This window comes from Neoarius graeffei, chromosome 25 (genome assembly GCF_027579695.1).
Source record: "Neoarius graeffei isolate fNeoGra1 chromosome 25, fNeoGra1.pri, whole genome shotgun sequence".
NCBI classification, from domain to species: Eukaryota; Metazoa; Chordata; class Actinopteri; order Siluriformes; family Ariidae; genus Neoarius; species Neoarius graeffei.
In genome coordinates this window covers 14,766,001-14,772,369 of record NC_083593.1, presented here as the reverse complement: position 1 = coordinate 14,772,369, position 6,369 = coordinate 14,766,001, and the positions used below count along the sequence as shown (strand labels likewise).

The 6,369-nt window shown below is 40.1% G+C and overlaps 1 long non-coding RNA gene across 1 annotated transcript; it reads left to right on the top strand.

Moving 5' to 3' along the window:
* Positions 1-973: 973 nt before the first annotated feature.
* On the top strand, positions 974-2,550 carry LOC132873177 (uncharacterized). Its single transcript, XR_009651540.1, has 3 exons — positions 974-1,390; positions 1,888-2,152; positions 2,480-2,550. It is a non-coding gene; the product is annotated as an uncharacterized LOC132873177 (long non-coding RNA).
* The last annotated feature ends 3,819 nt before the right edge of the window (positions 2,551-6,369 follow it).

Genomic DNA, 6,369 nt, shown 5'->3' with positions numbered 1-6,369 from the left:
GACCAACTCACTGTTAATGCCTATGGTTTTAGAATGGGCACATAAGGGTGTGATGATTGGGTGTCCACATACTTTTGGCCCTTTAGCGTGTGTTTTACAATACACAGCAAGTGTAACTGGGACAACATAGCATTTGCAGAGTTTATTTAAAAAAAACCCACACAACTCTTTTTTTAGGCTACTTTATTTTAGATCTAGGGATTGGATTGCTCACCAGTCTGGTCACACTTGCACAGCTCTTGTCCTTTGGCATGTTTTAGCACCCTTTTCAGATTACTACTGTAAAGTTTGTGCAAAGATTTATTAATTCATTTTAAAGCCCTATGTACGTAAGGCATGTACAACCCCGATTCCAAAAAAGTTGGGACAAAGTACAAATTGTAAATAAAAACGGAATGCAATCATTTACAAATCTCAAAAACTGATATTGCGTTCACAATAGAACATAGACAACATATCAAATGTCGAAAGTGAGACATTTTGAAATGTCATGCCAAATATTGGCTCATTTCCCAGATAGCAGAGGGACGTTGAAACGGCGCCGATTCTTGGTCAGAATGGTCGGTTTCCGTCGTAAGTCAGAAAATCAACGATGAAACAGCGCCGTGAAACGTCGGAGAAGGTCGATTTATCACTGTTGAATCACCGTGGGTAAAGGTTGATCTGTCGACCGTCAGAGAAGGTCGAATATACGATGTTGAACCATCGTCACTTTTGCCGGCCAGTTTTCAACATTGGTAGGATGAGCAACTAATTGTTCAGAATATAAATTCTGGCCCGTAGCCAGGGGGGATCGGAGGGTTCGTTCGATCCCCCCCCGACACACACGCCCCTCAAGATTACTCAAGATTTATTCATTTGTTCATGTCCGATGAATATACATTGATTCACATTTAAATTTACAATATCAAATCCAGACTAATCAAAAAAGAAAAGTAGACTAAGTGAGGACGAGTTAGAAAAACGGGTTCATTTCTCCTATGTTTATGTTTACACGTTTTGTTCAGACTGCTTTACACCCCAATCCAGTGGGTGGCGGTAATGCCCCCATTAGACCCCTTTCACTGACGTCACCCGAAACCGGAAGTAAACAAACCCTGCGCCATATTGGAAGACCAACAAACTCGTGATTAGGGGGAAATAATGGCAGCGTGCGGTATGTGAACCCACGAGGCACTTGGTTCATCAAAAACCTACAATGGTAAACTTTTGTGCTGTGTTAGGGTGTTCTAACAAAGCTGATGGGAAAGGTGAAAAGAAGTCTTTCTACAGAATACCAGCTGTGATTGAGACACAAGCAAACCAAGGAGCTTTCTGCCAGGAGACAGAGAGAGGATTTAGCTGCTTTATGCAGAGCGGATCTGAATACTTCAAGTCTATTTTGTTACTGGTAAGTCACTAGGCTAGAGTGTTGTAGAACATTTTTTTAAATGTCTAAATTAGAAGATTTGAAGTGTGCTCGTGTATTTGGGGGGTACGGGAGTAGGGGGCCAGATGAAGTCCACCTTTGGGGAAAAAAGACCCCCCCACACAATGCTGGCTACGGGCCTGAAATTGCCACTGTTTGTCTTATCCTGCTTACACATAGATACGAGTAAATGATATAAGTATAAGTGATAATGATAAGTAAATGATAAAAAAAGAACAAAAACCAGTTTACTTTCTTAACTCAGCAATGGATTTGACCTTCTATCTTTGAAAGTTTTTTTGCAAATAACTTAACATTTCCAAGATGATCATAAATTAATTCTAAGAAGATTGAAAGTGTTACAAAACCTGCATCTTATACCTAACTGGTGGGAATGGTGGTGTTACAACTTATCCTGGTGTTACTTTCATACCCGGTGTCTCTCATCTCTGTTGTAGCTTATTGACTTTCATTTCAAGGCATGATATAAAAAAGGGCCAGTACGTATACGTAGCGATATGTCGTTGGATGTCCCACGCTGTCCCATAATGCAGTGCGATTACCACTGCTGTTTACTGGATGACGTCATTTTCGTTATATACCTGGGTGCACGTGAAACTCCCACACCACTCAGTTGGATCGCGACTCTCTTGTGGATCGGTCTGCTGTTACGCTTGGACCATTGAAACAACATTGAGAAAAACACTGGACCACGCTACATTTTCATTCATCCCTGGACATCTGGTACGTACCATTATTCAGTCACTATTAATAAAGGGAATTTCGAATACAATTTCAAGCAGTTTAAGAAGTTATGATGAACTTCAGTCATATCACGCGTTGGAGAAATTTCCCTCAACTAGTATCCATTTGAAACAACAACAATGCAGATGCATTATTCAATCGAAAAACGAGTCGAAGTAGTTGTCTTTTTGGAGTGAAAACTTAGCGTTGGTGTGAAAACTTAGCGTTTAAATCGAGCATGTAGGCCTAGGTCGCATGTCGTTTTGAGCTGACCTGTTCTTTTGTGTAGCCTCATTATTGTCTTCATGCTACATTTTATTCTATCAGGTGTCTACCTTAGCCCTTTGTGGAGGAACCGACGTAGGGGTCACAGTGAGGCGGATGCTGCGTAGCCTCCTGGTCAACAGCTTGGCCAGCCAATTAAACTGGGCTGGAAAGGGGGAAAAAACTGCGTTTAAGGACACCAAGATCCATGATGTCCTGTTTGGTAGGTTATGCATGTGCACAAAGCTGTAAAAGAGGGTAAAATAGTAAGCTGTCGCAAGTCCTTGCACACTACTTCTAAACGTTCTTTGATAACTCCTTCACTAACTGTAACATTACGATTATAACGACAAACATATTGTGAAAGATGCAAAGGATTAAAAAGGATTAAGAAACTCACCAGGCGCCTTACTCAGAAAAAGCAGGTGTGCAGGCCAGTCCAGGGAGGCTGACTGAGTGACGAACGGTCTGGTAGTGGCATTTCTATTTCCGCTTTGTGTCAATGGGGAAATTAAAATGTTTTTTTTTTTTAATCCCGTTTAAATTGTCACAAGATTCACATCTATGGTTTCTGATTTTTACATATATTTTCTGTACTAGTACCATTACTTGCCACCTACCACTAGAGTGTGACGTGCATAGTCTTAACAACTCAAACTTTAACAATTATCACCATGCAAAGTCTCAATGTTGTTTTGTTCTTTTTCTTTCAGATGCTCTACAAAAGCAGCTGCCAGGGAGCACACACGCTACTTTTAGTGACGCAATCAAGAAGTGGCTCAAGTATGCGCCAGAGAGAGAGAGAGCGAGAGAGGGAGGGATGAGGAGACGTGAGGTAGGGTGGCATTTAGAAACCCATAGCCTACTGCTGACTTTCTTTATCAATGCTGCATCAAATTAATTTTGGTTATGTTTTTCTGTTTCCATGTACAGGTGTCTGCGCCGCAGGAGGAATAGGCCACAATTATAAATTATAAATAAATCATAAAATGTTTCTAAGAACTTGTTCAAGTGTGTTCTGTTCCTTATAAATGTTAAAAGTTATGCCTCATTAGATAGCTTGACAAACATTAGGAGAGGTGCATTGTTGCATGCATTTTTATATCCTGTTGTACATAAAACAGGACGTAGCCTACGCACATTGATATAAATTAAGTTTCACTTTCATGGTTGAAGTATGCATGTGTGTGTTCATCCTAGGCAAGAGCCCCGATGCTTTATTGTTAGCTAGTTTAATTTAGCCTGTTTTGCTTAATTTGTAGCCTTCCTGTTGTACATAAAACAGGAAGTAAAGTTGGATGAATCATCGCCGAAAATTAAACTATAAATCGACCGAAATCCGTAGTTGAATAAAGGGTGAAAGGGGGTCTATTCTCTGTCGGCCACCATCCACTTTTCAACGTCGTTTCAACGCAAACTCGTATGAGCAAAGCGGTGTTGAATCAACGCCGGTGATCCACGATGATTCGACGGCGTATGGTCGAAGAACATGCCGATGATTCCCAGTCGAATCAACGCCCTTTTGCTATCTGGGAAGAGGCTGCAAAGATCCACAGTGGAGATGGGAGTATCTGCCCTGGCAAAAAAAAAGTACTTTATTGTATTTAAAGTATATTCATATTTTCAATAGTATATTGAAAATGTACTTACACAAATTGTACTTTTTGTAAATATATAAAAAGTATACTAACATCACGCTTTCACGCTAACACTTTTAACACACTTTAAAATAATTATACTATATTACACTTTATAGAAATATATTATACTAAAATATACTTTAAGTGAAAGTAATGTGTAATTTCTAAAGTGTACTAATTTTTAAGGTACTTATAATACAAAGTACTAATTAAGCATATATTAGTACATATAAAGTCATATACTTAAAGTATACAAAATATACTTTAAGTTGTTCCACTTTAGCACATAAAAGTACACTAAATACACTTCAAGTTGCACTTTTCTACAATTTAATTACAATTAAAATATATTTAGTACAAAATTAGTTGGGGGCGGCATGGTGGTGTAGTGGTTAGCGCTGTCACCTCACAGCAAGAAGGTCCGGGTTCGAGCCCCGTGGCCGGCGAGGGCCTTTCTGTGCGGAGTTTGCATGTTCTCCCCGTGTCCGCGTGGGTTTCCTCCGGGTGCTCCGGTTTCCCCCACAGTCCAAAGACATGCAGGTTAGGTTAACTGGTGACTCTAAATTGACCGTAGGTGTGAATGTGAGTGTGAATGGTTGTCTGTGTCTATGTGTCAGCCCTGTGATGACCTGGTGACTTGTCCAGGGTGTACCCCGCCTTTCGCCCGTAGTCAGCTGGGATAGGCTCCAGCTTGCCTGTGACCCTGTAGAACAGGATAAAGTGGCTACAGATAATGAGATGAGATGAGACAAAATTAGTTGTTCCAAAATATCATGCCTCAAGTTAACTAATCATAAACACACTTGAAGTATATTGATGATTAGTGTGGCTTCAAGTACACAAAAGTATGCTAAATTTTAGTACACTTAGCACATTTATTTTTCACCCGGGTGTCCATAGGACCACTTTAAGCCATACACTCCACAGAGCAGGGCTTTATCGAAGAGTGGTCAGAAAAAGAAAACAAAAAAAACCCATTGCTTTTTAAAAAAAGAAAGAAAACATGTTTGGAGTTTTCCCACCAACATATGGCAGAGTCCCCAAACACATGGAAGAAGATTCTCTGGTCAGATGAGACTAAAATTTAACTTTTTAGCCATCATGGGAAACACCATGTGTGGTGCAAACCCAACACTTCCCATCACCCTGAGAACACCATTCCTACAGTGAAGCATGGTGGTGGCAGCATCATGCTGTGGCATTGTTTTTCATCTGCAGGGACAAGAAAGATGATCAGGGACAAGAAAGATGATCAGGATCGAAGGAAAGACGGATGGCACAAAACCGACCAATTGTGCATGATGTCATGCATCACGTGATAATTTCACCTGGGGAACAAACAGACACCATCTTTTCTGTAAGGAAGGCTTAATCTGTCTTAAATATGGTTTGTTTTTGTGTTGTTTTTGGTTCTTCCAATCATTCACATACAGAAATAGATGAAAGGTATTACCATCTCCCCACTATCAAGAAAAATGTTAAAGAAGCAAATGCTTCAAGAACAATGAAGAAATGAGTGGTTGAAGAGAATACGACAAGAAGATCTAAGCCTGAAAACTCCAGAGAAATTTGCAAATACATGCATTTGTAGCAATCATTTTATTTCAGGTAAGAACTTGCATTTTAAAAAAATAAGAAAGTCGTGAGTGAATATGGAAGATTTTGCTTAAGGATCTTGTTTTATTTCTGTTCACATTCGAGTTAGTTTATTTATGAAAATGTTTGATTTTCTTACAGGTGAACCAGCTTCCTTATTTGACAAGGAAAACCCAGATTGGGCACCAAGCAAACAACTCGGACATACAGTCAAGCTGGAAAGTCTGCACACCCCTTTCACTTTCTCCACGTTATGTTACAGACTTATTCTACAATAGATTGAGTTAATTTTTTGCCTCAAACATATACAAACAATCGGCAACAATTATGAAGTGAAAGCAGGTTTTTAGAAAATATGCAATTTTATTTTACTGACAAAAATAGGTTATTTAGGGGTTACATATCTGTACACACCCTCAGCCTAATACTTGGCTGATGCACCTTTGGCAGCATTTACAGCTTCAAGGCATCTTGGGAAAGAAGCTACGAGCTTGGCACACTTGTTTCTGGACATTTTTGCCCATTCTTCTTGGCATATCCTTGCAAGCTCCGTCAGGTGGATGGGGAACATCGGTACACAGCCAGTTTCAGCTCCTTCCACAGATGTTCAATTGGATTCAAGCCTGGACTCTGGCTGGGCCACTCAAGGACATTCACAGACTTTCTCCAAAGCCACTCTTTTGTCCTCTTGGCTGTGTGCTTCGGGTCGTTGGCATG